Here is an 8814-nt window from a genome sequence, read left to right as displayed (position 1 = left end):
AGCAGGTAGGGCAGCATCCGTGCAAATGATCAGTCAACATTTCGGGCCGGAGCCCTTCGTCAGGACTGTAGAGGGAGGGGGCAGGGGCCCTATAAAGAAGGTGGGGAGAGGGTGGGAAGGAGAAGGCTGGTAGGTTCCAGGTGAAAAACCAGTAAGGGGAAAGATAAAGGAGTGGGGGAAGGGAGGCAGGGAGGTGATAGACAGGAAAGGTGAAGGAATAGGGGAAAACACAATGGGTAGTAGAAAGAGGCGGAACCATGAGGGAGGTGAAAGGCAGCTGGGGGAGGGGGCAGAGTGAAATAGAGATAGGGGAAGGGAGGGGAAGGGAATTACCGGAAGTTGGAGAATTCTATGTACATACCAAGGGGCTGGAGACTACCTAGACGGTATATGAGGTGTTGCTCCTCCAACCTGAGTTTAGCCTCATCATGGCAGTAGAGGAGGCCATGTATGGACATATCTGAATGGGAGTGGGAAGCAAAGTTGAAGTGGGTGGGTACCGGGAGATCCTGTCCCTCTGCTCCGTCCGCCACAACAGACAGGATCTCCAGGTAGCCACCCACTTCAGCTCTGCTTCCCACTCCCATTCGGATATGTCCATACATGGCCTCCTCTACTGCCATGATGAGGCTAAACTCAGGTTGGAGGAGCAACACCTTATATACCATCTAGGTAGTCTTCAGCCCCTTGGTATGAACATAGAATTCTCCAACTTCCAGTAGTTCCCTCCCCCTCCCTTCCCCTATCTCTATTTCACTCTGCCCCCTCCCCCAGCTGCCTATCACCTCCCTAATGGTTCCACCTCCTTCTACTACCCATTGTGTTTTCCCCTATTCCTTCTTCACCTTTCCTGCCTATCCCCTCCCTGTTTCCCCTCCCCCACCCCTTTATCTTTCCCCTTACTGGTTTTTCACCTGGAACCTACCAGCCTTCTCCTTCCCACCCTCCCCCTACCTTCTTTATAGGGCCTCTGCCCCTTCCCTCTACAGTTCTGACGAAGGGTTCTGGACCGAAACGTCGACTGATCGTTTCCACGGATGCTGCCTGACCTGCTGAGTTCCTCCAGTGTGTTGTGAGTGTTGCTCTGATCTCAAACCTAGTCAAAGGTTGGAAGGTTCATTTTATTATGTAAGTATGTATGTAGAATACAACTCTGAAAGTAATCTTCTCCAGACAGACTTAAAATACAGAAGAACTGTAGAAATAGTTGAAAGAAAAGACATCAATCCCCCACCCCAAATGAAAAGAAAAAAGAAACAAAAACTTGCAAGCCCCAAACCTCTCTCTTGCACAAAAAAATAATAGCTCACACTCATGGAGAAACAGCTACAAGAACTCGTAGCCCGTCAATTGGCAACAGGAAAGGCTGGTGAGAACATGAAGGTAAAATAACACTGAAAGAGGCCAATATGAACTACAGATAGTTTGAACTACAGTCCAATGCATAAATCTCAGAATTTCGATAACATCTCTTGAGACCATCGGGGAGAACAACCGCTTGAACCCAATCGCCTTTCCAAGGAGAGTGACTCAAACCCAATGGCCATTACAAAGGCAAGGAATTGACCCCAACAGCTCCTCCAAGTGGGCCCGGAGTGTAGAAGCCAAATACCACCGTGAGAGGGGTAATGCCTTGGTGGCTGAACATATTCAGCCTTGGCAACTTTAGAAAACTCAGTACCATCCAGGAGAATGTAATCCACTTGATAGACAGATCATCCTGCACCTCAAGCATTTCCTTCAACCACAGCTGAGTTAATCTGATTGTAAGATACAGTCCCCAAACATGAAAAAGAGGTGTAATTCTAAGATATGCCTCAATAGTTTGTTTTGGGCTTTGTTTTCATTTGAACGCTTAGCTAACTGTAAAGGCATTATAATCGATCTCCTCCTTCTCATCTACTTCTGCCCATTAGATTTGTGAAACAATGTATTTTGGAAAAAATTATAAGCATATTTTAGCAGAAGACACTAACTTGCTGATGAGAGAAAATTGATCTATTGCCTTTGCTCTTCTCCATCATTCCTTTGTTAAAAGCTAGATTCAAAGTTCAAAGTTCAAAATGTATTATCCAAGTGTATATATTATGCTGAAATTCATTTTCTTGCTGGCATTCACAGTAACTACAAAGAAACACAATAGAATCAATGAAAAAGCAGACATAACAAAGACAGACAAACAAAGTGTGCAAACGAAGGTACACTATGCAAACACAGTACTGTGCAAGAGTCTTGGGCATATACATATAGCTAGGGAGCCTCAGACCTTTGCACAGTGTTGTGTTCTTTATACGTACCATGGGTTACTCATAAAGACACATATTCTGGAAGAACATAACTAGAACTTTTAATTATCAGTAAACAGCAACCACGTCTAACATACAAGCTTCTCAATCATTCTGTCAGTTCTGCGCATGCTCTAAACTCTGTCACATGACACATGATATCACCACATCTTCCTTTCCTTAAAAAGAAAAACAATTAGCAACATTAATCAAAACAAATGCAGAATTTAACATGTCTCTATCAGTCTCGCTGGGGGTTTACAAACACAAGTAGGCCTTCTAAGTGGTTCACACAGTTCTTGCGTTTCGTTGTTATTTCCATGTTTTGACTGGTCTGCATCAGTTAACTGAAACTTCGAAGTTGGCTCTTTCTTGAGGTCTTTGCGATTTCTTCTTCACACTTCTCCCTCCTCTGTTTGGACCATGTATGATCTGGGTTGTACTTTTTCAAGTACTGTAGCTTTCTGTGTCCATGTGTTCATTTTGTCTTGTATCCTTACTTCATCTCCTTGGTGCAGTTCAGGTAATGGATGAGAACAGCTGTCAAAGTATGTTTTCTGCTTTTCTTTGTGTTCATCTTTCCATCTTTTCACTTGTTCACCTTCCTCTGTTCTCAGGAGGCTCTCATTTATTGGCAGATTGGATCTCAAATGGCACCCCATCAAGAGCTGAGCAGGTGAAAATCCACATTCAAGTGGAGTACTGCGATAGGCGAACAAAGCTTTATAAAAATCACCTCCACTATCTTTTGCTTTGTGCATCAGTTTCTTGATAATTCCTACCGACTTCTCAATTAATCCATTGGACTGAGGGAAAACGGACTAGATGTTGTATGAACAAAGCCCCATTCCTGAGCAAAATGTCTCATGCATTCACCATTGAATTGTGGACCATTGTCTATGAAAATTTCATCAGGTACACCATGCCTGGAAAAAACTGATTTCATGCATGTAATTACATTCTCTGCTGTTGTTCTGCCAAAACTACACACTTCAGGATACAAGGAGTAGTAATCTGTTATTAATAGATAATCTTTGTTGTCAGTTACAAACAGATCAATGTTCTGATAAGGTCTCTGAGGACTATGATGTGGATGCAGTGGCTCCTTAGGGTTGCTAGGTTGGTATTTAAAACTTATTTGACAAGAAGACACCAATTCTGCAATTTCTTGATTCATCCTGGGCCAAAGCATCACTTTCCGTGCCCTTCTCATACTTTTCATTACCTAGGAGGACTTCATGAATTTTTCCAAGCACTTCTTTTTGGAGACTTTTAGGAATTACAATTCTGCTACCTTTGTACAATGTCTCATCCACAGCAGAAAGTTCTGATCTGTGGTTCCGATATTCTTGTACTTCTGAGGTACAGTCATGCTTATTATCTGCCCACCCATCCATCACCACTTGTATTACCTGACTGGGAACTTTGTCCTTCTCTGTCTCGAGACGCAGCAGTTACAACTTCTTAGGAGCAATGGGTACAGTTTCTATAACCATATCAATAAATACCTGAACATCAATAACGTTCCTGTGACTGTCTTCTGTTGTTGGATCCACAGCTCTGGAAAACGTGTCAGCTGTGTACATGAATTTTCCAGGTGTGTATGACACATTCAACGCATATCTTTGCAATTTGATAATCATTCACTGAATTCGCAAAGGACAGTCACTTGAAGGTTTGTTAAACAATGCAATGTCATGATCGGTTTCAACATCAATACATTACCCTGACACAAACTGATGAAATCTCTCACAGGCAAACATAATGCTGAGCAACTCTTTTTCAATTTGGGCATACCTTGTTTCTGGATCAGATAATGAAGGAGATGCCTATGCAACTGGTAGCCATTCCTGATCATGTTTCTGGAGTAATACTGCCCCTAAGCCTGCTTGAGGTGCATCACATGAGATTTTGATGGGTCTCTCAGCATCATAGAATTTCAACACAGGTTCTCTGGTGAGCACTTTCTTTTCGTTTTGCCATGCCTTCTCCTGTTCATGATCCCAGCTCCATCCGTTTTTCTTTTCTGTTATCTGCCTCAATGGAGCAAGTTGTTCCGAAAGATTGGGTATGAATTTTCCCATGTAGTTGACCGTTCCCATAAACCTTTGAACATCCTTTTTACATTGCGGTCTTGACACGTTCTCAATAGCAGAAACCTTCAATGGATCAGGACGCACACCCTCATTGCTGATGATATCATCCACGAAGGTAAGTTCAGTCACTCCTAGCTGACATTTGTCTTTATTCAATTTCAGGTTTGCCTTGCGTGTTCCCTCTAAGACTTGTCTGAGTCTGGCGTCATGCTCTTGTTTAGATGATCCCCTCCCCAAACAATAATATCGTCCATGGAGGTATCCACGCTCTCAATGTGCTCATGTAGCATGTGAATGGTTTTATGGTACACTTCAGGAGCTGATGCAATTCCAAATGGAAGCCTAAGAAAAGAGTATCTGGCAAAAGGAGTGTTAAAGGTACACAACTTTGAACTCAGTTTATCTAGTTTAAGTTGCCAGAATCCAGAGGATGCATCTAATTTAGTAAAGTACTTTGCATTAGCAAACTGTGACATATTTTCTTCACGAGTAGGCAATTTGAAATGCTCTTTTTTAATGGCTCGATTCAGGGCTCTTGGATCTAAGCAAAGCCAAGGAGAAGATGGCGGCGCGACGGCAGCATGCGCGGCCACTTCGGTGGTGTTGTCTGTTATCTGTCAAGTAGGGGACCATGCACAATTCTGATTCGGTTGCGACAGACGTGAGAGTACGGAGAAACATCTGGAAAACTTCTGAAGTGCCCGCTTCGCTGCCGCTGCTACTGTGTGGTAACCGGAATCTCTGGAGCTGAAGGCCCCGAATCCTCGGCATTGCTTGTTTCAGCGGCCGGGGCGAGGTCGAAGGCGCTCGGCAGAGGATGGCGCTCGGGAGGCTGTATCGGAGGGGCTGGTAGGAACCTCGAAATTTTCGGATGGATGGTCTCAGTGTCGGCTGTGGTCGGCTGCTTCCAAGGCATCGGCAAGTTGACGGTGCCTGGAGGTTTATGGCAGGGAGTTTCTCCTTTTTGCCGCCTGCTATCGGGGACTCAGGAGTCGATCGACTCGGGGACTTTTGAGACCTTATTTACTGTGCCCATAGTTTGTTCTTCATCAAATTATGGTAATGTCTTGCACTGTTGTAACTATACGTTATAATTATGTGGTTCTGTCAGTGTTAGTCTTTGGTTTGTCCAGTTTTCTGTGATATCACTCCGGAGAAATATTGTATCATTTCTTAATGCATGTATGCATTTCTAAATGACAGTAAAAGAGGACTGAGTGTTCTCATAATCTAATCCTCCGTTTTCCACTTTTCTTATCAACAAAAACAAACGAATTGACCTATTCAGTCAGTTTATCAATTTTTTGTATGACTCCGAACCGTTCCATTCTGTCAAGCTTATCACGTAAAGCGAAAGGTACTTTTCTACATTGATTTACTACGGGTGACTGCATTGTCAATTTTAATTGTGTGCTCTCCTGGAAGACAGCCAAGCCCTTTGAACAAGTCCTCATACTCTTTCATCAAGTCACTCTGTGTCACTATCCAGGACTAAGACTCTTTTCCCCAAATTCAGTCTCTCACAGGCAGATAAACCAAGTACTGACTGTACATTCTTCGGCACGACCACAAATGAAAGCGTGTGCACCATATTTTTGTGTGATACTTTTACCACACATGTTCCTTTAACTGGAATGTCTGCACCTGAATACCCAGTCACTTTTATATTTGTCTGATGTAACTTTGGTCTTGGCTTTAATGTATTCAACTCAGATTCTGCAAGAACATTTACTTGTGCTTCAATATCCAATGTGTGAATGATGATAAATCTGATTCTGATATGGGTCTCTATTGTGGACTGAGAGTGGGAAAGGATTAGCAAGAGGTGATGCAAATCATGGCTGAGAAAAGGGAAAGAGAGAAGGGAGAGTGTGGGAAGCTCCAGAAAGATATTCTGTAAGGATCAATAAACCAATTGTTTGCAATCAAATGACCTTGCTGGTTTCTCAGGGCTGGGTGACTGTACCCATGCCACTCACCACCCCTGGCATTTTGTCTCTGCCATCTGTCCTATACCCCTCCTGCGGCACTCCACCCTTGCCAGTCACAACATTCTTTGCTTCCACCAGATTTACAAACTTGCTCTCCGCTCTGAATTGACAAATGCACAGTACTGTGCAACAATAGGAAAACATTAGACAATAATAATAATAAAAATAAAGCAATAAATATCGAGAACATGAGACGAAGAGTCCTAGTAAGTGAGTCCACAGGTTGCGAGAACATAGTGTTGGAGTGATTGAAATTGAGGAAATTATCCTTTCTAGTTCAAGAGCCTGATGTTTGAAGAGTGATAACTGTTTCTCAACCTGATGGTGTGGGTCCTGAGGCTCCTGTACCTTCTTCCTGATGGCAGCAGCAAGGAGAGAGCATGTCTGGATTATGGGAGCCCTTGATGATAGATACTGGTTTCCTACCACACTGCTCTTTGTAGATGAGCTCAAAAGTGAGGAAGGCCTTACCTGTGATGGACTGTGCCACATCCACTAATATTTGGAAACTTTTCTGTTCAAGGGCACTGGTGTTTCCATAGTAGGCCATGATGCAACCAGTCAGTATACTCTTCACTGTGCATCTATAGACACTAAAAATATTATAATTCTGTGAAATTAAATCAAAACTGTTGGAATGACACAGCTACAGTAGAAGGGATTCTGCAGAGCTGACCTGAAAAGGTGTTGACTGACCTGTTACATACTCCCAGCATGGCCCGCCGGCATTTGATACAGAATTTCTACATTTGTGGCTATTTTTAATTTATTTATTTATAGAGAAGAGTGTTTGTCCCTGGACTAATCAATGTGAACACAGAAACGGCACAAGTCTTATTGATAATCAAGGGACAGGATACTGCATGTAACCCTCGCGTGTTCTGAATATTCGGTCAGTTTTGAAGCCATTTAGATTCAAATGCCACTCCCAGGGTCAGGGCTGCAGGCAGTAGCCAAGCAAGAGAAGCACAAATCTTTCAAAATGTTAATAGAGTGAGTGTGTTGTTGAAACAGTTTTTCAGTGTTGACACATGCATGAGCTTGTCAGCTTCACAGTGCTTTACTCTGCAGCACAGACTCGATCAGGTTTACTGCTGAATGCTGGTGATACAGAGGTTAAGCCAGAGAGTTTTGTTCATACAGTGGACTCAGTAAGAACTTCAAAACCAGTGAAATCCAAATCAATTGAAATGACTGTGTGATATGGGGAGGTTCTCGTTGGTTATTGGCATCGAGAGAAAGACACTGAGGTATAGATTTTTCTTTCAGTGAAGTGGCCGCCAGTAAAGTGACATGCTTAGCTATCTCTGAACTGTTAAGTTGATTCACGCAGAGATCTCGAGCAAAGGTTCTCAAACAGAACAATGTGTAGGAAAAGAAGGAGCATGAATGAAGGAGAAGGTAAAGGATCCAAAAGGCACACTCAGCCTTTTAGGAACAGTTTTATTTATTTATCTATCTATCTATCTATCTATTTATTTATTTAGATACAGCGCAGATGCAGCTGCAAAGAAGGCACAAAGGCATCTCTATTTCATGAGGAATTTGAAGAGATTTGGTATGTCACCAAAAACACTTGAAAATTTCTACTGATGTACCGTGGGGAGCATACTAACTGGCTGCATTACCGTCTGGTGTTGGAGGGGAGAACCTCTTGCACGGGATCAAAATAAGCTGCAGAGAGTTGTAAACTTAGTCAGCTCTATCATGAGCACCAGCCTCCGTAGTATCCCGAACACCTTCAAGGAGCGGTGCCTCAAAAAGGCAGCATCCATCATTAAGGATCCCCATCCCTAGGATATGCTTTGCTCTCATTGTTACCATCAGGGAGGAGGTACAGAAGCAGGAAAGCACATGGAGCATGTTTTTTTTTCTATTATTATGTATTGTATGTACTGCTGCCACAAACAACAAATTTCATGACACATGTCAGTGATATTAAGCCTGATTCTGATTCTGATTCTGTTTTGGAGGACCTAGGATTTATGGGGAGTAAAACAATGGAGGCCTGACATAGCTATTGAAATTGTGAAGGCTTGAGATATCTAACTGGAATTCATATTTTTTTTTCTGTTGTGTATTGCAGCGTACAGCTGCCGCAGACTCAACACATTTCATGACATATGCCGGTGACAGTAAGCCCGATTCTGGAACAGGCCCTATGAACCGCCCAGCAAATGCCAACTTAATCCGAGCCTCTTCCACCCCAAAATCAGATCTCTGAATGGACAATGAACCCATCAACAGTGTCTGATTATCTTATTTCTCTGTTTTGCACTACTTACTTAAATTATGTATATATTTTATTGCAATTTATAGGCTGTTGTTGTTATGTACTTCTGCTGTAAAGCAACAAATTTCACAACATTTCACTAACAGCAACTGAACCTCTTGACCATGTCTGCATGCTTTAAGTATTGAGTTGCAGCCGCAAGATTGGAT

General features: G+C 42.8%; 1 long non-coding RNA gene across 1 annotated transcript; it reads left to right on the top strand.

Moving 5' to 3' along the window:
* Positions 1-7495: 7495 nt before the first annotated feature.
* Positions 7496-8500, top strand: LOC134351042 (uncharacterized). Its single transcript, XR_010019058.1, has 3 exons — positions 7496-7622; positions 7860-7930; positions 8459-8500. It is a non-coding gene; the product is annotated as an uncharacterized LOC134351042 (long non-coding RNA).
* Positions 8501-8814: the final 314 nt, after the last annotated feature.

This window comes from Mobula hypostoma, chromosome 1, assembly GCF_963921235.1.
Source record: "Mobula hypostoma chromosome 1, sMobHyp1.1, whole genome shotgun sequence".
Classification (NCBI taxonomy): Eukaryota; Metazoa; Chordata; class Chondrichthyes; order Myliobatiformes; family Myliobatidae; genus Mobula; species Mobula hypostoma.
Note: the sequence above shows the minus strand (reverse complement) of the source record. Positions and strands in the feature narration are given on the sequence as shown.